Genomic DNA, 25,814 nt, shown 5'->3' with positions numbered 1-25,814 from the left:
ATAGGGAAACCTCAAGCAGTGATAAAACCAGCACCCTTAATACCCATTCCAGCATTTGAGGAGCCTTTTACAAGGGTCCTAATTGATTGCGTAGGACCGCTTCCGAAAACAAAAAGTGGGAATCGATATCTTTTGACTATAATGGATGTGTCTACTAGGTTTCCAGAGGCCATTCCAGTATGTAATATTACAGCTATCAAGATTGTGGAGGAGTTAGTTAAATTCTTTACTAGATATGGACTACCCACAGAAATACAATCAGATCAAGAACCAAATTTTACCTCAAGGTTATTCAAGGAAGTTATGGATAGCTTAGAAATAAAACAATTTAAATCAACTGCGTCCCATCCAGAATCACAGGGAGCATTAGAAAGGTGGCATCAGACATTAAAGCCAATGTTGAGGGCTTATTGTCAAGATTATCCAGAGGATTAGGATGAAGGAATTCCAATCGTACTGTTTGCAATTAGGGGTGCACCTATTGAGTTAACCAAATTTAGTCCTTTTGAACTAATTTTTGGTCATGAGGTAAGAGGACCACTTAAATTGATTAAGGAAAAAGTGGTGAGTGAGAAATCGGAAATTACATTATTGGATTACGTGTTAAATTTTAGTGAACGATTAAATAGAGCAGGTAAATTGGCTAGACAGCATTTAAAAGTTGCACAACATGCGATGAAACAGGTAGCGGGCAAGAAATCCAAAGTTCGTAGTTTTCCCAGTGGAGATAAAGTTTTAGTATTGTTACCAGTGGTAGGTGAACCTTTAAATGCTAGGTTTTGTGGACCTTATCAGATTGAAAGGAAATTAAGTGAGGTGAATTATGTGGTAAAAACGGCGGATAGGAGGAAAACTCACCAAGTGTGTCAAAGTGTGTTTAAAAGGTACTTTGAAAGGGAAGGAGAGAAAAAGGAGGCGGTTTTAATGATTCTAACTCAAATTGACGAATCAAATCCAGGTGACTGTAAATTTGACATACCTCAAATTACATTGGAAAACGAGGATGTTCTTAAAAATTGGGATAAATTGTTGAGTTGCCTTCCAGAGGAAATACGGACTGACTTGAAAGAGTTATTGATGTCACATGGGCAAGTGTGTAGAGATAAATTGGGAAGTACTAAAATGATTATACATGATGTAGATGTGGGAAATGCTGTTCCAAGCAAACAACATCGATATAGACTTAACCCTTTAAAATTGGCACAGGTTAACAAAGAGATTGAGAGTATTCTTAAAAATTGCATAATTGAAGTGGTTGCAGCCAATGGAGCTCACCCATAGTGATGGTACCTAAACCAGATTGTACCCAACGGTTGTGTGTGGACAATAGAAAGTTTAATGCAGTTACAAGAACGGACTCTTATCCTATCCCACGTTTGGAGGATTGCATTGAGAAAGTGGGACAATCAGCTTTCATTTCCAAACTGGATTTACTTAAAGGTTACTGGCAGGTACCTTTATCCGAAAGGGCAAAGGAAATTTCAGCTTTTGTGGCTCCAGATGATATATACCAATTCAAAGTTATGCCATTTGGCATGAAAAACACCCTAGCCACATTTCAACGGTTAACTAACAAAGTTGTTTCAGGATTACCCAATTGTGCGGTAGACATCGACGATCTGGTAATTTTCAGCCAGACATGGACAGAACATTTAAAACATCTGATGGAGTTATTCAATCAACTTCAGGAGGCGGGTTTGGTGGTAAACCTAGCCAAATGTGAATTTGGAAAAGCCCAAGTCACTTTCCTTGACCATACAATTGGAAAGGGTCGCATGGTCCCACGGGATGTGAAACCAAAGGTTGTTGGGGAGTTACCAATACCCTCGATACAAAGGGAAATAATGCGATTTCTTGGCATGAGTGTATTTGATCAAACATTTGTGCCAAAGTTTTGGAGCATGGTTGCTCCACTGATGGACTTGCTGAAGAAACGTCGAAAATTTCAGTGGACAGCAGAGTTTCAACAGGAATTTCACTGCCTGGAAGCTGTGATAACCAATGCTCCTGTGTTGTAGAATTACAAGGGAATCTGTGATCTGATTGAACTAAAGTATCTGACTTTAAGAGACATGCCAAAGCGTAGAGAAATGGATGCATCATGCAGAGACCTACTTGTTCAAAGAGACTGTCAATCAAGAGGGATTCCAGTTGGAGGAAGAAAAAAAAGGACTATACTATTGTACCTGTTGGCGTGTGTTGTTTTTTGAACTAAAAAGCTATATTACTGTGTGCATTTATTGAAGAATGGTGAAAATATGAAAAATGAAACCATCTTGAAGTTGATGGGGTTTGTTTTCTTGGGGGGAGGTGTCATGAGAATGTCACTATAAGAAATGGTAGTCTGCTAAAGTTACTGCAGTGATGTCAGAGTGTGGGTGGAGCTGAGTTCTGGCTCTGCTTTTTAGTTTCACTTTGAGAAAAACATGGGTGTGTCTGTGTTTTTATGGTTTCATATGGTGTTGGAGCTGCAGCCAGCGAACAGAATGTGTAATGTTGTTCTCTCTGCCATGTAAAGACTATCTCTTGATCATTTGGCGAATTCAGAGTGATAACTGTTCTCAGTAGTGAATTTAAACCTGATGTGCTTCTGTTAAAAGTTTTTTTTAATGTCTTATGGATGTTAAAAGGAAAGTAAGGATTACTTAGTGTTATATTCTTTGGGGGTTGTATTTGAATTGATGGTTGCTAAGATGTTTGTTGTATGTTTTAAAAAGATTAACTTGAGTTCATAGAATAAACATTGTTTTTCTTTAAAAATACTTTTCCATTTCTGCTGTACCACACCTGTAGAGTGGGCCGTTTGCTCCCCATACCACAATCTATTAAAAGTTGTGGTCAGATGATCTCCATGATACACTTTGGGGTTCTCTAAACCCTGGCCCAAAACATAATCACAAGTTGAAATGACATTTATTTTAGTTTAGTTAACAAATAATCTATTTATGGCAACTCAGTATGATTTTATAGTCAATTTCGGATCAAAAGCTCATCCCATGTACCGGTCTATGCATGATACTCAAAATTGACAAGGCAGAAAGAACATATGGTCTTTAGACAGTGATGTGAGATGTCAAGGTTGAACAATTACGGATACAAACTATCAGCCCAAAGAAGTAAACGTGCCCTCACTGCACTTGATAGATTTCTTGCTCAGCTTGTTCCATTTTACTGGGCCAGATAGCTCCAAATTTGCCAAAACACATTAAAAGTGAGGTTGAAAAAACCATCACACTTTGGAGTTTGGTGATTGGGCTCCTTCGGAAGCCTCAATGGTGCAATGCTTGGTCATGTTCTCGGTACTTATTTTTGCTGTGTATATATATATATATACACACACACACCTTATATTTCTGACACTCAAATGTATCTGTAAAAAGATGTCAAGAGGCCCTTGCTATTAACTCTTTACCCTCACTATTACTTATACTAACTCTAAATGCTTGTATCCATTTTCTAAGAAATACCCATTTCTGTGTTGAAGGTTGTTCCAAAACAAAGGGACCATCAAAGACAATTGTGAATGCTCCCAAGTATCCTGGACGTGGAATACAAGGGATGGGTTAATTCTGCTTTCTGTGAGGATACTTAACAGCCTTCCAGGGCCAGGATGTTTACTGGAACATGAGGCACCAGATATCCAGACTCAGGCATTCTTATGTATCTTGCTGATTTTCCCAAATGCTTATCTTATCGATTAGACTTATTTACTTCTTGTATTATATTCTTTATGTATTATGTTCTCGTTTGTATTATTCTTTGCGAATGAAGTAGAGTAGATGAAGTTCTGTAGTTGTTCTCTTTATTTCATTGTGTCCAAATCATAAAGAACCTTTGGAGAAATCCAAGACTAGGTGGGCATTGATGAGGTACTGCAAAGCATGACCTGGTCACTGAGGAGCATCATTGAGGGCGTCGACACCATGTTGCAGACAACATGGAGACGTTAGGACTGACAGAGCCACATTACGCAGGGGCCTCTAGAGCTCACTCCAGCTGCACCTCCGTCCCATGGAGTCACCCAGGACTCAGCGGGGAGCATCAGGGATAAGGAAGTGCTGGAGGCCAATCCGGGGCCTGCCACCAAGGAGACTACATTGGTCTTGAGATGACAAATTGCCCCCCTCCTGACACCCTCCCATTTCAAGGGTAGCGGGCAGAACAGATTGCACAGTGATGCCAGTGACATTGGTAAGTTGACTGGGGCCTTCCGGCTCCAGGCTCTCCAGAGGATGTCTGCCCAGGCTTCAATGGCCACAGGCTGTGGACAGCAGCAGGCTGTCTCCTGCCTGAGGTGCATCCTGCGGACACACCTAGACGTAACAGTAGGCCACTACTCGGGGGACTGGAAATGTCCAATATTCACTATTAGAACATGCTGCACCTGACACAGGTGAAACTTCTGTCACGTCAATCTTCACAGTGGGCCTGCCTGCACACCCACGCCCAATGCCCTCTGCCATCTACACCCCTCAGGCACAATTGTCAAAGATCAACTGGCCCCATTCAGAGGATGTATGGGAGCGTGCTGCCAGCAGAAAGACAGGAGTCAGACTTTGGCATAAACTGAGGAGCACCAGATTTTACCTCACAGTGAGTGATCATCACTCCCCTGCTTTGTATATTGACCTACAGATAGTGACCGACACAGGCCCATCACACTGGAGTGATGTTACACAGTCCCTTGTAGGTTGGAACAGGGTAGTCAGGGTTCGGGCGGGGGTAAGGTAATGCGGGTGGGGGGGGGGGGGGAAAGAGGGGGGGAGCTGACAGACAAAACCTAATCCTGAGAGAAGCGGGTGAGGATGAGGATCTCCCTGGTACTTCGGTCATGCCGGATTCTTGCCACCGCCTGTCCTCCACCCCCCTGCTCCTCCTGCGGCTCCTCCCAGGGCTCATCCTCCATCCCCTCCTGATCTGGCAGCTCCTCCTCAGATGAAGCCACATGTCTCTCCTCCTCCTCCTCCAGCATGTCACCCCACTGCTGCGCCAGGTTGTGAAAGGCACAACTTTTAAAAAAGATTTAGAGTACCCAATTCATTTTTTCCAATTAAGAGGCCAATCCACCAACCCTGGACATCTTTTGGGTTGTGGGGGAGAAACCCGCGCGAATACGGGGAGAATGTGCAAATTCCACATGGACAGTGACCCAGAGCCGGGATCGAACTTGGGACATCGGTGCCGTGGGGCTAATCACTGCGCCATCATGCTGCCGTGAAAGGCACAGCTGACCACTACAATGCGGGAGCCCCTCGGGGTGTTGTATTGCAGTGCACCACCAGAGTGGTCCAGATACTGGAAGCACATTTTGGGGAGTCGGTGCACTGCTCAATGACAGCATGGGTGGCAACATAGGCCTTGTTATATTGGGCCTCCGCCTTGGTCTCCGGCCTCCACATTGGACCTCAGCGGGTACCCGTTATCCTCCAAGAGCCAACCCAGAATCCTTCGGTGGTCCTCAAAGATGCCAGGCATTTCCAAGTGTCCCAGGATGTAACTGTCATGCACATTCCCTGGGAAGCATGCACACACATGCATGATCCAGAGGTGGTGATCACACATAAGTTGAACATTTAGGGAGTGGAATCCCTACCTATTAATGAAGGGCACTCCCTGATGCCCTTATGTTTGCAAGGCAACATGTATGCCATCAATTAACTCAAAGTTGGTATAGTTGGTATAGTCTGATGCCCGGGCACTCAGCGAAACTGTGACTTCATGGATGCACTTGTGGGCTGTAGCTTGGGAAATGCCACAAAGTCCCCACTCGAGCCCTGGAATGAATCGGTAGCATAGAGGTTCAGGGCTGCGGTGAGATTATGGCCACTGAGAATGGGTGTCCTCCTCCGCTAGAGGGTGCCAAGCCTGTGAGCATGTTCCACAGGTACATCACTGCTCAAAAAAGCAAAAAAGATCATCTCCTCAAAAAAGCAACGGTGCCTGTACACCTTGTTTCCACCTGGGTTTCTCCTCGGCTTGATGGGTGGCTGGGCCTTCAGGGTATATCGTGGTCCCCTGTGTATGGGGTGCCACCTCAAGCCTAAGCTGACGCTGCTGCCTTCTCCAGCATCTGGTCGTCTGGGCTGCCACAAATACCGCAAGGGCATCCTCTACGGTCTGACACCGCCATCCATTTTGTATGTGTAAGGAATTAGAGAAGGAGGGAGACCGGCAATCAATGATCTTGGCATCCACATCTTCCACTGGCGCTCAAGGTGCTGTTGAACATCCTTGCTTTGCAGGATGTTTAGGCCGTGGTGATGTGCTAGTTACATGCAGCACTCACTACACCAGCAGCAAAAGCATCAGCAATATGCAAAAGCATTTCTTTAACATTTTCATCAGGATGCTCATTTGGATTACTTTTGTGCACCAGGTCCCACAGCATCTTCTTGCTTCAAATGTGATTGCCTTCCAGTCTTATATGTCCTCCAAGACCCAAGTACCTGAGAAAGATTGTCCTTCTTTCCAGCTACAGAAAAAAAGGAAACAGCAACAGCAGCCTCCAGGCATTTGCAGCCACCAGCAGGAGCAAGCAGCAAACACAACCTGCAGCTATGAAGTGCTCTCACAACTAACAAGACCAATTCCTTATTAGCAATGGCCTTCAGCTGTGAAGCTTGAGGCTGCTCACAGTCAAAGGGGGTTAAAGTGACCTTCAATATAAAACCAAGAAATGGGCTTATTCCTGGAGGTTTTTGTAGGACAGACATGCAACAGCTGTAGTTGTCCCTGTTATGGGTGTCCACAAGGTGAAGGCCAAAAAAAGCCCTCAGCACCCCCCCAACCCCGCCCCAAGGGCGATGCCTGACTTGGAATGCTACAGCCTTCTGACCAAGCCCAAACCCTGAGGGGCCCCACTCCCCCACCAACTCCCCCCTCCCCCGACCATTAGGGAGGCAGCTCCAGTGACCTTGAGCTGCATGCCTGAAAATGGAAATGGCTACTCACCTCAGTTCCCCTCAGCTGCCATTGAGGCAGCTTCACGATTGTAAAAAGGAGTGCTAAATGACGCCTGTGTGATTTCCCACTGGGGAGCCAGTTCATTCCCGTGAGGCTGTTATATTAGATTTCAATCTTGCTAATGAGATGGAAATTGATGAAAATTGGGGTCAATGATATGCTCGTCATATTTGGGCGAGATCAGGAAATTGCCATTGGGAGCGGGCCATTTAGATAGCAAACTGATTCACACCTGGCGCGGAATTCGATTTTGGCCTTTCCTGCTATTTAATCGGCGTGCCCAGATCCACGCCGGACACAGCGTGATGGGTAAATTGTGCCCCATATCTAACAAATTTGATTGAATTTTTCGAGTGAGTGTCTAGATATGTAGAAGAGGGCATTGCAGTTGCCGTAATCTACTTTGACTTCAGTGAGACGTTTGATAAAAAAACGCACGCAAGACTGATCAAAAAGGTAAGAGTTCAAGGGATCCTGGGCAATTTGGCAAATTGGATCCAAAAATAGCTGATGGCAGGAGGTAGAGGGTGTTGGTCAAAGGTTGGTTTTGTAACTAGAAGCTTGTGTCCAGTGGTGTGCCACAGGAATGGTGTTGAGTAACTTGCTGTTTGTAGTGTACATTAATAATCGAAATGTGAATGAGGGTGTTATGATCAGTAAGTTTGCAGATGACACAAAAATTGGTGGTGTGGTAAATAGTGAGAAGGTAAGCCTTAGATTGCATGATGTGGAGATGCCGGCGTTGGACTGGGGTGAGCACAGTAAGAAGTCTTACAACACCAGGTTAAAGTCCAACAGGTTTGATTCAAACATGAGCTTTTGGAGCGCAGCTCCTTCCTCAGGTGAATGGCAAGGTATGTTCCATATAAATGTTTCTGGAACATACCTTGCCATTCACCTGAGGAAGGAGCTGCCCTTAGATTGCAGGGCAACATATGGTTGGTTAGGTGGGCAGAACGGTAGCAAATGGAATTTGACCCTGAAAAGTGTGAGGTGATGCATTTTGGAGGACTAACAAGGCAAGGGATGCTGGGAAGTACAGACGACCAGAGGGACTTGGGAGTGCATGTCCAAAGATCCCTGCAAGCAGCAGGGATATGTTGATAAGGAAGCACATTGGAGACTCGCCTTTATTAGCCAAGGTGTGTAAGATAAGAGCAAGGAGGTTTTGATGGAGCTGTATAAAACATTCCTGTGTGCAGTTTTGGTCGCCACACTATGGGAAAAATCTGATTGCATTAGAAAGGGTGCAGAGGAGAATTACCAGGATGTTGGCTGGGTGGAGCATTTCAGCGATGACGAGAGGCTGGTTAGGCTGCGGTTGTTTTCCTTAGAGGAGCAGAGACGGTTGAGGGGGTGAGGTAAATAAAATTATGAGAAACATAGATAGGGCAGATTGGAAGAAACATTCCCCTTAGTAGAAGTGTTAATAGCCAGGCGGCATAGATTAGAGCTAAGGGGCAGGAGATTTAGAAGAGATTTGAGGAAAATCTTTTTCACCCAGATAGTGGTTGGAATCTGAAACTCACTGCCTGAAATTGTGGGAGAGGCAGGAATCCTCACAACAGTTAAGAAGCATTTTGATGAGCACTTGAAACACCATAGCATACAAGGCTACGGAAGATGTGCTGGAAAATAGGATTAGAATAGTTAGCTCGAAGGCCGATATAAACACAATGGATCGAAGGGCATCTCTCTGTGCTGTAAAATGCTGACTCCATGTCAGCATTCTGACTGAAGCTGGTTGTGAAGGTTTCAGCCCAGACTCTTGCACCACGCACTGGGCTACGCCATCACTGAGGATTGGAGTGTTCCTGGATCTTCTATTCCCATTAGTTGCTTAATTGTCCACACAACATTCATGACTTTATGTGGCAAGACTGCAGAGTTTTGATTTAATCTCTGGATTGTTTCGCTTGGTCTCTAGCTTGCTGTGTACACTATTTAGTACAGATATAATCCTTTACTATAGTTTCACCAGATTGGTACTGCTTTTTACAACACTTTCTGTGGGTGGATTATTGTTTTGGGAACTCAACCTCTATTGTATATAAGGTCGTCAGTTCAGCACCGACTATTATACCCGGTGGGAACTACTGGGGGCTGTGTATTATAGCGTGTAAATAAAGCTATGTTTCTTTGATACAACTTGGTGTGGACTCCGTGACTTCATAAAACTGGCCAAGGTAGGAACCGGGCTGCAGAGTAGTCCCGACTGAGACTGGGGCTGTTACATGTAAATACTTTACTTTTGGTAATAAACCATGGTTGCATTCTCTGTCGGCCGACGCCAAAATCGGGAAAGGCAATTGGGTGGAGGATCGGTTGTGAGGCCAAAATTCTGGTTGGCCATGGGTGCCTCTCAGAATGCCATGCTCTGGTGCCTCGACAGCGGTGTCAATGCATTCTACTCTACACATACAGTAAAGACCATTCGCATATCATTAGCGGGCCTGACCCAGTATTCTCTGGGGTCTCTGCGATGCTACGCTTCCGCTGGGAGGAATTACCAAGTTACACTTGTGATTTCAAAAATCGTGAAAAAGGCGCCAGTGGTACCCCTGGTAGCATGGATGGGCGCCAGAGCCAGAGGCTCCCACAGTGTCAGACACCGACGGGGCCAGGAGTGCGGAGTGCCACGGGGAATGGCCGGAGGTGGGTGTGGAGATTGGGGGGCGGGGGGACATGCGGGGGCAGGGGTTGGGCACAGGAGTATGCATCATGTTAACATATCTGACTTTCACCCCCTACAGACAATGAACTTCAGAATCCAACCAGGAATGGTGGCCTTCATCCGAGTCGCCGCAGCCCTGCGAGCTGGAGCTGCTTGGGGAGGACCCTGCAGCAGCAAAACATTCCCCAGAGGAACAGGAGGCAGTGAGGGAGGTTGGGGAGCTGGCCACATGTCAGGCCGAGGAGGATGAGGCCTTGTGTGTACCGGCAGTGCCTGTCATTCGAGGACCTATCAAACGGGCATGCCATCGCAGACTCCAGCTGAGCAGAGGGTCAGTGCAACATATCTGCCAGGCCCCGCAGGCGGTATGGGGGATGACCCCCACTCCCGGTGGCCGTCACCCTGAACCTGTACATCACGGTGTCCTTCTAAGCGCCGAGTGGGGACCTGTACAGTCTTTCACAGACATCAGTGCACAAGTACATTTGCATTGTCTAGGAGGCCCTAAATGCCCAGTCACCACAGTATATCAAATTCAAAGTGGATCAAACCCACCAGGATGCCCAGGAAATAGGGTTCGCCGCCATCGCTGAGATGCCCTGTGTCCAGGGGGTGGTCGATGGGATGCATGTCCCCCTACGAGTACTGGCTCATGACAGGTCTTTCTTCACAAACCGAAAGGCGTTCCCCTCGATGAACGTGCAGATGGTATGTGACCATGAGATACACATCATGCATGTCGGTGCTTGACAACCGGGTAGTGTGCATGACACCTTCATCCTGGCACACCTGGCAGTTCCTGATCTCTTTGAGGTGCATCCCCAACTGAGGTGTTGGCTCCTCGGTGACAGGGTTTGTCCACTGCAGGTGTGGCTGATGAAGCCTATCTGGAGGCCACAGACCGATGCGGAGACTCACTACAACGAAGCCTATGCCATGACCAGGGGCATGATCGAGTGGTGCTTCTGCATCCTGAAGATGTGGTTCACGTGCCTGGACCGTTCTGGAGGGGCCCTGCAGTATAGCAGTAGGAGTGTCTCTCACATCGTGGTGGCCTGCTGCGTCCTCCACAACATCAAGCAGCAGAAGGGTGATGTGCAGGAGGACGAGGATGAACGGCAGGCCCCATCCAATGAGGAGGATGCGGAGGAGGGTGACGATGGGCAGGACATGGGGCCCAGGCAGGGAGCAATCTGTGCGCAAGGGCCAACGTGCTCTAATCGCCTCCAGGTCACCGGCTAAGGAGCCTTGTCATTGGCACGGACATCCCATCCCAGCTCTACACCCCATCCAGCCAACCACCCCCTCCCATGAACACCAGCTGGGTGATTCCTGCATGCGAGCTGGCCATTCCATCACACGGTCCCACCAAACCCTTGGGATGGCATTGTGGAGGGATGGGGTGGTGAAGGATAGGGGGTGAGGCACCGGAGCAGTGAGCGCTGGCTGAGCTGGAGTCCCAGGCCCAAGCCCACCCCTAATGTCTGTCCATATCCTCTTTGCCCATCCATTACACCCTCTCCATAGCCAGCCCAGCTTAATCCATCCCCCTGATCATCTGACAGAGCACCGAGGCAGGTTGAAACGTTGTGAAGAGGTGTTTATTGTACAGCGGTGAACATATAAATATAGGTATGTGTCCTAGCCCCCTAATGTGATACTGTGCGCTGCACCCTTGCCAACTTAACTGGTGTCTAACTTTCTGGCCCTAACGCTACATCTTGGTGGATCCCCAGGCGGTACATCAGGAGTGGAGGCGGCCATCAGATGGCACGTGGCGCAGTGGTTAGCACTGAGACTACGGCACTGAGGACCCAGGTTTGAATCCCGGCCCTGGGTCACTGTCCTTGTGGAGTTTGCACATTCTCCCTGTGTTTGCGTGGGTTTCATCCCCACAACACAAAGATGTGCAGGTTAGGTGGATTGGCCACTCTAAATTGCCCCTTAATTAGCAAATAATAATTGGATACTCTAAATTTATATTACAAAAAAGGAGTGGAGGCGGCCTGCTGCACTTCCCGCCTTGTGACCAGAGTGCTCTATAGCCGGTGTCCGGGGCGACCGGGCCTGGATGTGCCCGGCTTCTGCTCGTGTGTCCAGCTGGCGTGGTGCCGCACTGTTCTGCCCGCTGCCCATCAGATGCTCCAAGGATAGGAGGGAGGAAGTCTGAGGCGCTGAGGTGTTCCAACACCTACCCTGCAGGAGTCACCGGCATGGGCCCCATCACATCCCGCTCCCTTGGGATGCCCAATAATCCCCGGGCTATTCCATGCGATGGAGGTCCGAGCGGAGCTAATCCCTGAGGCTCCTCCACCACCTGGCGCTGCCAGTCCTGGAGGCCTACTCTTGTCCCGACCAGGATCTCAATGCTGGCGTCCCTGGAGCACAGGGAGCGGCCCACCTCCTGAGACTGTGCCACCACCTTTTGGGTCTGTGTTACATCAGCCAGCGTCCGGGCAATACCGACGCCCTCAGCCATGACCCACTGTGACCTGGCCATGCTCTGGAGCGCCGCTGTAATATCCAGGTGGCCCTGGTACATGGCTGCCTGTGACAGGACAGCCGGGCCCTGGGCCTCAGCCACCACCAGCAGAGTTCCCAGGCCTTGAATATCTTGACCCATGGCCGAAACCTTTGCCCCCAAGGTCTCCACCGCAGACGCCCCCGTGTGGTGTTGTCCTAGGTGGCAGGCATGGTTGGCACCACCTCCTGCTCCTGTAAATGGTTGGACGCCTCCAATTGCACCTGCAGGCACTGGATGCTCGCCAACAACCCCTCATGCAGTCCCTGGCTCTATGACTGCATCTCCGCTATAGATGGACTGCCCTTTCCTGAAGTCTGAAACCCATCTGGACAGCAGCTAGTCCCTGGGTTCAGGCAGCCGTCCGACCATCCACCCCTGGCAGTTGTGATCCGCCTTCGCCTACGTTGTGTGGTGGAGACAGAAAATTTAGTATTAGACAGTTGGACGCATGCAGCACAGGCGGTGGGTAGCTAGTGGCCTTCGTGGCCAGGGCACATGGCTGGGGGTGGGAGAATGTTTACAGGTGTGCGGGATGGGGGCTAGTGCCAGGGGAGCAGTGCTGTCTACTTACCCTGGCTGCCCAGAGGAGGTTGTGCATTTTTTTCCGGCACTGCTGTCCGCTACTAATAGTTGGGCCCACGGCGCCCATGCCACTTGCACCCAGGCCCAGTGTACTTCAGCAGGTAGTAGCCTCCTTCCCACCCCGTCATGCAAGGTAGCCCGCCTCTCCTCTATGGCATCTAGCAGGGTCTCCACATCTGCAAACTGGGGTGCCGCTCTCCATGATGCCATCTTGTTGCTGAGATGAGTGCGCTTTGGGGTGCTTATATACAGCTGCAACTTGTCAGCCTCTCGAGTATCAATCCCAGCGAATTTGACACCGTTTTTTATTGGAATCCATTGTTCTCCATGTGGCGCTGGTGCTAACGCATTAATAGTTGAACAATTGCTCCTGAAGCAGCGCCAATTTTGCTGTTCTAGAAATCTACTGATTTTGTCCTGACGCCAACACTTAAGGCTCGGTTTTCCCAAAAGGGAACAAAGTTCTCGAGTGAGTGTGTGCATTTCCTGGTGCTCACAGTGCCAAGAAACGCATGGCTAATCCATGCGACTCGCATTGAATAAGGGACCTGATCTGGGAACATGTGGCCGAGGCCGTTTTGTACAGTGGGGATCTCCACTCGCTGGAACTCCCCATTGTAGCGAGAGATCGAGACGCCATTATTAAATGGCCTCCCAATCTCCGAGGCCCTCAAAACAGTCCCCTCCAGCCCTCCCAAACACCCACCTCGGCCCGATCACGCACGCGCAAAAAATGCTTACCTGGCAGTGCTCATGCCAGGGTGCTCAGGCAGCACCAGCAGTACCAGGGCACCAAGCTGGTGAAAGGGCATACAGTGGGGCCATTTGAGGGGAGTTCTCCAAGGCATAGGGGATGAATCACAAAGGCTCAGGTACGTCAGGAATCTGCACATTAGATTTTTCAAAAGGTGATCCCGTTCATTGTGGGTTGGAATCACATCGCTATTTCTCGAGGTACGGTTGACTGGGTAGATCCCAGAAGCGGGGCCACCCTGCTTTCAACAGCCATGCTGTGCTACGGCACGCTGTTTTTCGGGCACAGTGGATTGTGCGCTTAGTTTCTGAAATGGAGAATCCCTCCCCATTTGTTTTGCTCTCCTTTCCAGGCTCTGTGATTACTAAAATGACAATTTCAAATAACTGGCCATTTAAAAATACTTTTGAATAATAGTCTGGTCTGAATTTCCCGAAGTTGATATTTAAAGAAGGACCTATAGATCTTTTTATCAAACCATAGTACATCAAGCATTATCCATGTCTTATGCATTACCACTCCTTGCGACATTAATATTTCCCATCAGTACATTTAGAAAAAATGAAGAGTAGTTTATAGTGTAACCGCCAGTTCCAATCCACAATTATTTTATCTTCAAGACTTGTAAGAGCTTTCTCTGGCACTCTACTGATCTGCACCACACCCTCCCATTTGGCAGCACCACGCTTAATATAGTCTGAGGTAGGGAGTTTCCAGTGTTTCACCCCACAAGTACAAGCATGTGAGTGTCATTTGAACCATTCCACACTGGACTGATTCTCCTTCATCTTAAACAGGTTCACTCAGGAAACTTTCTTTATCCTGTACTCCAGGTCTGTAATAACTAGAACACAGTGAAACTAAAGTCGGCGCCTTTACTGAAGCCAATTTTTTAACCAGAAAAGCCATGATTGTTACCCAGGACTACACTAACAAACTACACAGCTGAAGATAGCATTTATGGAGTCACATATGAAAAGTGCGGATTAACTGGCATGCTGATGACAACATTACATTCAGTTGTGGGATAGTTTTACATCTCCTTGAAGAGCAGCAGCAGTTTGTCACATGAAGTAAAAGAGGAGGTTTTGGAATAAAAAGAAAAGGTCCAGCAGAAGATGACCAGCCACTAAAAGATGAGCTACCCAGATTTATGGGGACATTCTTTCCTTCAAATCTGGTATCATAATTAGTTAGACATTCTTATATGGGAGTGCTTTTCTTATACAATCAATCTTTATTACTGCTGACTGTAGCCATCTAAGATGGCCACCTGCAAAGGACCATGGCATGGGAATTATGGCCAACCCATGACTCAGACAGATACAGAGCCTATGTGTATCTGAAACACAGGTAACCAGACCTGATCGAAACCCCCGCTCATTTGCATTTTAATGGCCCATTTTCCCAGGACAATAGAACTCCAATTAAGCAACCGGTACAGCCACAGGCTGATCGGCACCACTCCCCTTACTCAGAAAGCCCAACTGCCAAGGTCAATGACCGCGAAGGACCCACCCAGCCACCAAGGCACCCACCCTTTTATTGGCCGAAATCGAAGACAGTGATCAGAGCCCTGTCAAACTATTGGGTCAAGGTTAAGGACTACCCCAAAGAGCGCAAAATCCCAGAGGGATAAAAGAGGAGACAGCCATGTGTTCTGTCTCTTTTGAATCCGGGCTGTGTCATCCCAATCGTAGCAGGAACAGCCAGCCAAGTTCAAGACCAACGATCGCTACCTGATGGATGAACCCAGCAGAGACAGAGCCACTTTCTTCGAACCAGCCAAGTGAAATCCAGATAAAGGCCTTATCCATTTGCACAGTGCCGGTCGCCCTGAAGTTAAGTATAGGTCATTGTAGCTGATAGGTGTAGTTTAACTCATAGTAGATATTGTGTTTGCATGTCGAGATAACTCTTGTGTATGTAAATAAACCATCTTTTGAACTAACTGACTGGTTGCGTGGTCCTTTGATCGATATAAGGGAAGGTTTGTGGTTCACTAAGATAAATAGAAATACCCACAGTACTGGCGACGCTGCTCCGTGGGACCGAAAAACATCAACATTATTGGCAACATGACTAAGCAGATACATCAAGTTGGATAAAAAAGACATGATGGCTTTAATATATGTGTAATATATGCAATTTATGTGCAACATATGTGTAAAGGGCAGCATGGTAGCACAGTGGTTAGCACTGTTGCTTCACAGTATCTGGGTCCCAGGTTCGATTTCCGGCCTGGGTCCCTATCTTTGTGGAGTCTGCACGTTCTCCCCATGTCTGCGTGGGTTTCCTCCGGGTGCTCTGGTTTCCTCCCACAAGTCCCGAAAGATGTGCTATTAGGTCATTTGGACATTCTTAATTCTCCCTCAGTATACCTCAACAGGTGCTGGAGTGTGGTGACTTGGGGCTTTTCACAGTAACTTCATCGCAGTGTTAATGTAAGCCTACTTGTGACAATAATAAAGATAAGCTGGAGGTCAAAATGCTACTGTCACCAAAGTGAAATGATAGAAGTAGAATATAGACCTCTTACAAAATTTCCTGTGGACCAACTTGTGATATAGTTGCCCTTCTAGTTTACAGATAGCAGGTCCAAGCCATTCTGCCTCTCCAGGGACAGACTGGCTATACAATAATTGGGAGAATACCTCGTTCCACTATCTGCATCTTGTTTTTCCATCAGATGCAAAGTATTCTGTGTCCCTGCAGGGTAACCAGTGTGTGTCAGTGACTTTTTTATTGCTGTCACCTGGGATGTCCTGTTTGCATGAGGGAAATTCTTCTGTCACTTAGCAAGCAGCTGGCAGCAGCTTGAGGGTTACGTTCCTCTACATATGGGCCGGGATTCTCCGAGCCTCCGCTCCACAATCCGCGGGGGCGGAGAATGGGGCGTCATACCCACGTTGGGTCCGACACCTTCCCGCGATTCTCTGGGGACCGGAGCAGCAGCTAGTAAGTCTTCATTACCACCTCTACCCATTCCACACCCATGAAAAGTAACTCGTTTTACATTCCATGCCGAATGTCAGATTGAATCCTGCAGGTTTAAGAACATAAGAACTAGGAGCAGGAGTAGGCCATCTGGCCCTTCGAGCCTGCTCCACCATTCAATGAGATCATGGCTGATCTTTTGTGGACTCAGCTCCACTTTCGGGCCTGAACACCATAACCCTTCATCCCTTTATTCTTCAAAAAACTATCTATCTCTATCTTAAAAACATTTAATGAAGGAGCCTCAACTGCTTCTCGGAATTCCATAGATTCATAACTCTTTGGGTGAAGAAGTTCCTCCTAAGCTCAGCCCTAAATCTACTTCCCCTTATTTTGAGGCTATGTCCCCTAGTTCTGCTGTCACCCGCCAGTGGAAACAACTTGCCCGCATCTATCCTATCTATTCCCTTCATAATTTTATATGTTTCTATAAGATCCCCCCTCATCCTTCTAAATTCCAACGAGTACAGTCCCAGTCTACTCAACCTCTCCTCATAATCTAACCCCCTCAACTCTGGGATTAACCTAGTGAATCTCCTCTGCACACCCTCCTGCGGTGGCGGTCGCATGCAGAATGGCGGACCCACACAGCAAGCCTGCCACGACAATTTAGGCCCTCCTGAGATTGCGCACGCCCGCTGATCTGTAGCCCCCGATCGTGAGCCTGGTGCCCTGATCCCCCCGCCCCCCACCAGGGCGAACACGGACTGATTCCGTAGCCGCCACTCTGAGCTTCCGCCGGATGGAACCATGAGTGAACCACGCTGGCAGGAACTCGGCCGGTTGTCGCCAAAGAATTGCCGCGGGGGCTTCTTTCAATGGCCCCCAACCGGTGCCACGTCGACCATATGCGCCAGTACGTCCTTTCTCAGGTAAGGAGACCAAAACTGAACACAATACTCCAGGTGTGGCCTCACTAACACCTTATACAATTGCAGCATAACCTCCCTAGTCTTAAACTCCATCCCTCTAGCAATGAAGGACAAAATTCCATTTGCCTTCTTAATCACCTGTTGCACCTGTAAACCAACTTTCTGTGACTCATGCACTAGCACACCCAGGTATCTCTGCACAGCAGCATGTTTTAATATTTTATCATTTAAATAATAATCCCATTTGATATTATTCCTACCAAAATGGATAACCTCACATTTGGCAACTTTGTATTCCATCTGCCAGACCCTAGCCCATTCACTTAACCTATCCAAATCCCTCTGCAGACTTCCAGTATCCTCTGCACTTTTTGCTTTACTACTCATCTTAGTGTCGTCTGCAAACTGGGACACATTGCCCTTGGTCCCCAACTCCAAATCATCTATGTAAATTGTGAACAATTGTGGGCCCAATACTGATCCCTGAGGGACACCACTAGCTACTGATTGCCTACCAGAGAAACACCCATTAATCCCCAATCTTTGCTTTCTGTTAATTAACCAATCCTCAATCCATGCCACTACTTTACCCTTAATGCCATGCATCTTTATCTTATGCAGCAACCAGTATCTACAGGGTGGGAAGGGCTATGGCTTTAAGTGGTGACGATTCCAAATACTGTGGCATGGTTTGTAGTGAAAAAGGATCCAACATCTAGCTCAAGTGATCTAAGACACAAATAGCAATTGAAAAAAAGGCACTCAATAGGTTCATGTGCACAGTTGGTGCATAGAATATGTGACCTATTTCATGCTAAAGCACAATCAGTGTTTTACACTTACTGACAGACATTTATACAGATAACCTATATGATCATAGTAGTACAAGGAACACAGTGTTTCTCTCCCAGGTTTGTGCACGTACTGGATCCCAACCGGTGATTTATCATTTTTTTTAATATAACAATAATAATTTAATTAACTGTTCAAAGATTGTTGAACTACAACACTACCAATTTGCATTCAGACACCTTTAAGGTAATAAACCTAAAACACTTTACAGGAAAGGTGGTCTTGTGGCGCAGAGGATAGTGGCCCCGCCTCTGAACCAGGAACCACAAGAACATATCAGGGAGAATGACCAGTAGCTTAGTCATGAACTTGCTTTGTAAGGGATGTCTTAAATGGGCAGAGAGCAAATAAAGATGGGAAGAGGTTTAGGGGCACTGGCAGAGTAATTGATACACAAGAAGCTAAAATTAGAGGAACAGAGACTTTGAAGAGTTGAGGGGTTGGAGATAGGGGGGTGAAGCTACGGAGAGTTTTGAAAACAAGGCTGAGAATTTAAAAATTGAGGCATTGCTTAACCGCAAACCAGATTAAGTTGACATGCACAGGGATGGTGGGTGGAATGGGACTGGGTGCAAATATGTACATGGGAGGTAGAGGTTTGGATTATCTCAACTTTACAGAGGGTAGAATGTGAAGGCCAGCAAGGAAATTGTCAAGTCGAGAGGTATGAAAAGCACGGATGAGGGTTTAAGTAGAGGATGGGCTGACAGACAAAGTCGAGCAATGTTATCGAGGTGGAAATAGGTGATCTTAGTGATGCTGTTGGAGCTTATCATGGGGCCATAACTGACACTAAGGTTGCGAACAGCCTGGTTCAACCACAGTTACCAAGGAGATAGATGCAGTTGGTGACTGGGGAACAAATGTTCTAACAGGGACCGATGAAATGGATGCTATTCTGCCCCCACATTGCACTCAGCACATCTCCTGTTATTCCTGGAGAATAGCAGGAGAACCTCAAAACTGGGTTCGCGCCAGGCACCAAATGTAATACGATCCTCCTAGCCCGCGGCACCGGACGCAATCTGGTCCACACCTTCGCTTGGCATGAACCAGACTTGCATATTTAAATTCGTTTTTAAACTTATTCAAATATGCATATCCGGGTTTTAGCCAGTGTCTCCCAGCCACGGGGATTCAACATCCCCGCCAGCACAGCGTGAGGATGGTGCGAAACACTACTGCTCTCTATCACTGCTGGTTTGGCACTGCCAGGGTGCTAGGGGCACTTCCAGCATGCCAGTGTACTGGGGCAGTGTCAGGATGCCAAAGGGCACTGACAAGGGGCAGGGCCTGAGAGAGGACATGGCCCTGAAAAGCAGGGAATTCCAGTGGTGGCATGAAGGGGGGGGCCTAAGGGGGGCATGAGGGAGGCCATTGACGACCCCATAGCAGGTTGTCGATCACTTGGAGTGGGGTGGCTACTGGTACCACCAACAGGAGGTGGAGTGGGGTGGGTGGCCTGATGCCTATGAGTGAGGGCGTGTGGTCTCTGCTGGTGAGACGGGGGAAGGGGGCTGTAGGGTTGTCTGGAGATCAGAGCGATGTTTAAAAACGGCCAGTTTCTTTAGTCCTGCAGATCTGTTTCCCAGCAGGAATCGCCCCGAGCTCCAAATCAATGACTAACTGTGGGTGCATTTGCGATGGGTATCAAGGCAGGACAGCCGGTTGGACCCTCACCAGTTTTCCAATCCAAAATGACACAGGGTGTGACTTAACTAATTGGGAACAAAGTCCCATAGCAAGCATGTTTAGTCGTGTGCTTTCAGGTGCTCTCAGCACCGCGAAACACATGGCTTTACAACGTGACTCGCATTATTTAAGGGGCCTTTGCGGGGAACATGCAGCCGGGGCCACACATAATCCCGTTTTGTACACTGAGGACCTCCGCTCACTGGAACTCCCCAGTGCAAGAGATAGGGATGCTATTTTTAAATGGCGGCCCAATCTCCGAGTCCCCTGAAGCAACCCCCGACACCGCCCAGCCCGAACGCACTATGGGAGGGTTCCTGGCCTTGGCCGCCCCAACACCCACACAGAGCAACCCCGGCCTCATCGCACAAATGCAAAAATGCCAAGCTGGCATTGCCAAGGTGCCAGGTGGCACCACCCTGCCCAGAGGGCATGCACCTGGGGGCCTCTGCTCCCTTGGGAGACCCCCATGAGTACCTGTAAAAGTGATGCCTAGCACAATGTGTGGGATTTAGATCGCACCATTTCACGAGATCACATTAGATCATGCGAGGCGTGACGAGTCAGGTAGATGCTGGGAGTGGGGTTTCCCGGCTTTTATCGGCCACAATGCACCACGATGCTCTTCGGGCCTAGCATGGTCGCTGGATTGCTCCCTTAGCAATTTTGGGGGAAAATTCCACTCAATATTTTCAACCTTCCCAATATTTAAAAAAAAATTTAGAGTGCCCAATTCATTTTTCCAATTAAGGGGCAATTTAGCATGGCCATTCCACCTACCCTAAACATCTTTGGGTTGTGGGGGAAAAACCCACGCAAACATGGGGAGAATGCGCAAATTCCACACGGACAGTGACCCAGAGCTGGGATCGAACCTGGGACCTCGACGCCGTGAAGCAGCAATGCTAACCACTGTGCCACCATGCTGCCCCCAACCTTCCCAATATTTAACAACATCAACCATACCACACCATTGATGGAAGTGTCTTATGTTGAATACGGCCATTGTATAGAAAAGACAATAAGCAGATATTTTAAATATCAATAAAGCTTTTTGACTATCGGCTGTTCAGCAACTGAGTGATATCATGATTGTCAACAACCATGTGTGCATAATTACAATGGCTCTTCAATCCTTCTCAGTTGAATCTTCCTAAATCAGGGTTTTTCTGCTGGGCTAAACTATCACATTGCTGACTTCCCATTAGCATTGTAGTATTGGCAATTACTGTTAAATATGTCAAAATACTCAAATAGACAAACATATCTGAGACTTCAACATGGTTACATTGAAGTGAAATCATGGAGGAGGTTTTATGGGGCTTGCAAGAGCTGGAAACATAGTGAATGGCGTGACTTCATTAGGAGAGATTACAGACAGTTTAGGTGAGTGGGCAGTGAGGTGGCAGATGGAGTGGGCAATGAGTTGGCAACTGGAGTATATTATGGGTAGTTTGTGGTTACTCACTTTTCCAGTAAGAATAGAAAAGCTGAATATTTTTCAAAAGGTGTGAAACTTGTAAAAGTTGACGCAAAGGGACTTGGACGTACTCTGAAGGAACACAGAAAGTTAGCATGCAGGTACAATAAATAATTAGAAAGGCAAATGGTATGTTGGCTTTTATTGCAAGGGGATTGGAGTACAGGTCTTGCTCTAATTGTAGCGCGTTTTGGTGAGACTACAGAAGGGATTCTCCGGCCTTCCAGCCACGTGTTTCTCAGTGGCAAGAGACAGTGCGCTGTTCGCTGGTGGCTGGATTCTCTGCTCCCGCCACTGTTAATGGGAATTCCCATTGAAGTCACTCCCACCACCAGGAAACCCGTGGGTATGGGTGCGCTGCCGGCGGGACCAGAGAATTCCACTGCCAGCGAATGGCTGGAAAACTCCGACCCACATCTGGAATACTGTGCGCATTTTGGGTCTCCAAGGATATACTTACTTTGAAGGTGGCACAAGGATTGTTCACTAGATTGTTTCTCGGGATGAGAGGGTTGTCCTGTAATGAGAGACTAAGTAAATTGGGCCTGTACTCTCTGGAGTTCAGAAGAACGGGAAGTGATCTAATTGAAATATGTATAAATTCTGAAGTGGCTTGATGGGGTAGACACTAAGAGCTTGATTGCCTTTGCTGTGGAATCCAGAATGTGGGAACACAGTCTCTGGATAACTGACCGATCATTTCGGACTGAGGTGTTCATTCAAAAAGCTATGAATCTTTGGATTGTCTACTTCATCGTTTAGTATCTTTAAGGCTGAAGTAGTTAGAATTATGATCTCTTGTGGAATCGAGGGGGTGCAGGCAGGAAAGCAGAGTTGAGATAGAAGATCACCCCTGATAAGATGGAATGGCAGAGCAGGCTCGAGGGGCCTTAAGATCTACTCCTGTTATTTCTTATTTTTCATGCGATCTTTGCTTACTTTGAAGTCAGTGGTTTCATACAGAGTGTTGATATGCAGCTGCCTATGATTGTTCTTGATCATCCTTACCGTGGCACTTTCCTCCAAGTTTGACATTCTCTTATGCATATGCTTCCAGTTTCCCTTGGTACGTAGCCATGTATTGACATTCAGAACAGTAGCTAGCCACACCTGTTTTATCTTATAGGAACTGGGTAAGCTGCTCCCTCTCAAATGGAGCAAGGAACTCACTGTGGCCTCACACCTGGAAATCATCATTCTTGGCTAATCTTATTTTATGCCTTTATCATTGTCCTACCATATCTTTGGAGAATCCCTAGTTGGATTAGTGTTATGTATATTGTTTGATTGGCTGTTTGGCAACATCGTTGCAGTACACTTTGGATTGGCCACTTAATTGTGTATTTATTTTAGTACATCATAGCTCACTCAAGCTTTCAGGAAGGTCACAAGATAAAGTTAGTTTATAACAACTAGCATTTATATGGTGCCGTTAATGTAATTAAATGTCCCAAAGCATTTTGTAGGAGTGTTATCAAAGTAGATTTGACACTGAGCCACATAAGGAAGTATTAGGACAAATGACAAAGTGTTTGGTTAAAGAGGTAGGTGTTAACAAATGAGTTAAAGGATAATAAATAAAGCAATCCCTCACTCACAACAGGGAGCTCCACTTGAAGAGAGCATGGATCCTCCATTTCGCATTAGAATGTTGTAGTCCTCTCTCTGACCTTTGTTCAGTCCGATTGCATCTCCCAAATGGGAGTGTAAAATTGCTGTTTCGTGCATTGTGTTGGAAATGGGCAAAATAATAACTTGCCATTTTTTAAAAATTGTCACAAGTAGGCTTACATTAACACTGCAATGAAGTTACTGTGAAATGCCCCTAGGCATCACACTACAGCGCCTGTTTGGGTACACTGAGGGAGAATTCAGAATGTCCAATTCACCGAACAAGCACACCTTTCGGGACTTGTGGGAGGAAACTGGAGCACCCGGAGGAAACCCATGCAGGCACGGGGAGAATGATGGGGTGAACCTTAATGTTGGTTAATCTTAAACAACAAGGAAATAATATTCCCCAAATGTATTCCCATTGTGGCCAAACATTCCTCCTCTACCTCTGGAAAAATGGCATGTTGCCAGATTTATACCATTAAATGATGTAACTCAGCAACACAGCAGCAATAATTATCAAAATAGCATACAGTGTAATTGAGGGGTAGCATTATATTTGCATCAGCACCCTTAACCCACACAAGATGAAACTCTATAGTACTAGAGATGAGTACCATCTCTCTGCTGAAGACATGCAGCAAAATGCTGCTTTTATATAGAAATATAAGATGGACAAATTAGTTCCAATGGCGTTGAATGCAACAGAGATAGCAATTACTGGTCAAATCTGTCTGTCAGCTGAAATAATTAACACCATATCGGTGAGTTCCAGTGATAAGGTTTAAATGCAAATGTGCAAGACTGGCATCTGTAACACTACATTGGAAAAACAAATTTAATGTGCTGGGTGAGGATGTTAGTGAGACAGTGTGATATAAACAAGTAAATTTTGCATGCATTGCATTAGCAAGTATGTGCATGATGCAGTGATGCCCAACTGGCACAGGGCTATGGTTAGTTTTTGCAATTTTCTAAATTGATGCTCAACGATCAAGTTATCTCTAAATCTCTGCTGTAATCTGTTTTTGCTTTAAAGGAAAATAAGGGCGTATGTGTCAGAAATACTTTTGAACAGATCCAAGATATCACCTACTTGGAAGATTTTGAACTGATCTCAATCCTCTGCACCAAACAAAATTGTAGCTAACTCCACAAAAGTCCACTCACCTTCCAGCCAATTTATTCCATAATCTCCTGTTTCTAAATACAATGGGGTTATCAGCAACAGAACTGACATCTGGAGTTATTTCATCCAAAGGGTTCACTCGGAACACATTTCAAGAACTTACAAATATATATTTGTCTTAACAACTACCAAGTTACTCTCTGGCCCAGCTCAAAATGGGTAATTAATGGTCAAACAGCAGTTCTGGTATATTCAATGAAACTCTTTACCATCAATCTAGTGATTCTACCAGAGTCCATTCTGAATGGACTTCAGGATCATTAATGGGTGCCCTTCATCTGCAGCTATCTATTCTGCATTTGATCCACATTGGATTGTCCTTTAGAAAATAGATGTACAATGTTATTAAAATGAACCGTGTAGTACTTCAATGATAAACACTGTCCCAAGAAAGAAAAGGCTTTAGGAAACATAATTGTACACTATTTTCTTTCAATTGTTGAGAAAGGACACTTGAATATTTTAAAATGTAAACTTTGTCATCGATATTTTGTTTACAAAATTGGATGTAAATTGGTTTACACATTTCCTTCTTTATATATATGCATTTTAACAACAACCAAGTTACTCTTCTGACACTACCCAAGATGGGTAATTTATATCTGACAAAAGACTTCCAGTAACATTTGAGGTCGAGCTGCTCAATATGGCAATAACTGTATTTCCACTTACAGGTATATATATCTATTTGACTCTCACTTATAATTATGTTCAATGACTTTGTCAACTCACTTTCCCTAAAGATTATTTCTACTCACAAATTACATAACAAAATATTAAGCAGAATGTAAGGATCCCTGTGCCTAGTAAATCGATTTCATGATCTTGGCTTTCAAATCTCTTTATGGGCGCACTGTCCCTTAGTTGTCTCCTCCAGCCATACATTGCCAAACTCACCAGATACTCCTCCAATCCTCCACTCATTCCAGCTCATTTTGCTCTCCCAGCCATTCTTTCATGCACAATGCCAGTCTTTTGGAACTCTCAACCTGCTTTCAAAAGCCTCTCCAAACTTTTCTTTTCATTTGTTCTTTTCCACCTTCCCCCAATCTTTCTGCTTTGCTTTCTCCTTCTTGAATGGCTTTCATTTCACTCCATTCGCTTGTGAAGGTCTGGACAGGGAGGGAAATATAGAAACGTAGAAAAAGATATCACCTTGTAGTCATCTGGGTTTTTTTCAGACTACTGAGAATGAAACTCACTATCAATCCCAGAACATAAGATTTTGAAACATGTACATGTTCATCAAGATCCTCTATATGAACACCCAAAAGCAGTTCACAGGAGTGATAGCAAACAACATTTTACAGCTACCACACAGTGAGGTATTCGGACAAGTGACCAAAACCTTGGTCAAATAAGAAGATTTTAAAGAACAGCCTAAAGAGAGAGTCAGAGAGATTTAGTGAAGAAATTTCAGTGCTCAAGATCATTCCCCTGCATAACAGATATAGCGTTTTGGATACTGTTGAGGGGTATGACCTCTGAGGGGAGAGCAGCAATAGCCAAATTCATTGCTGGGTGCAATTCATTCATTGTTGGTTGTGCTGCAGAGGGAAGGAGGAAAAAGTGTGGGAATGCAATCGTTATAGGGGATTCGATTGTAAGGAGAAGATAGGCG

General features: G+C 46.3%; 1 long non-coding RNA gene across 1 annotated transcript in view; it reads right to left on the bottom strand.

Moving 5' to 3' along the window:
- The window catches only part of LOC119977586, a 66,882-nt gene extending 41,598 nt beyond the window's left edge, over positions 1 to 25,284 (bottom strand). The window contains exon 1 of the long non-coding RNA XR_005463229.1: positions 25,091 to 25,284. This is a non-coding gene — a long non-coding RNA (uncharacterized LOC119977586). The remainder of the gene's footprint in view (positions 1 to 25,090) is intronic.
- Positions 25,285 to 25,814: the final 530 nt, after the last annotated feature.

The sequence above is a fragment of the Scyliorhinus canicula genome, chromosome 1 (genome assembly GCF_902713615.1).
Source record: "Scyliorhinus canicula chromosome 1, sScyCan1.1, whole genome shotgun sequence".
NCBI lineage: Eukaryota > Metazoa > Chordata > Chondrichthyes > Carcharhiniformes > Scyliorhinidae > Scyliorhinus > Scyliorhinus canicula.
This window is presented reverse-complemented; position numbering and strand designations above follow the sequence as displayed.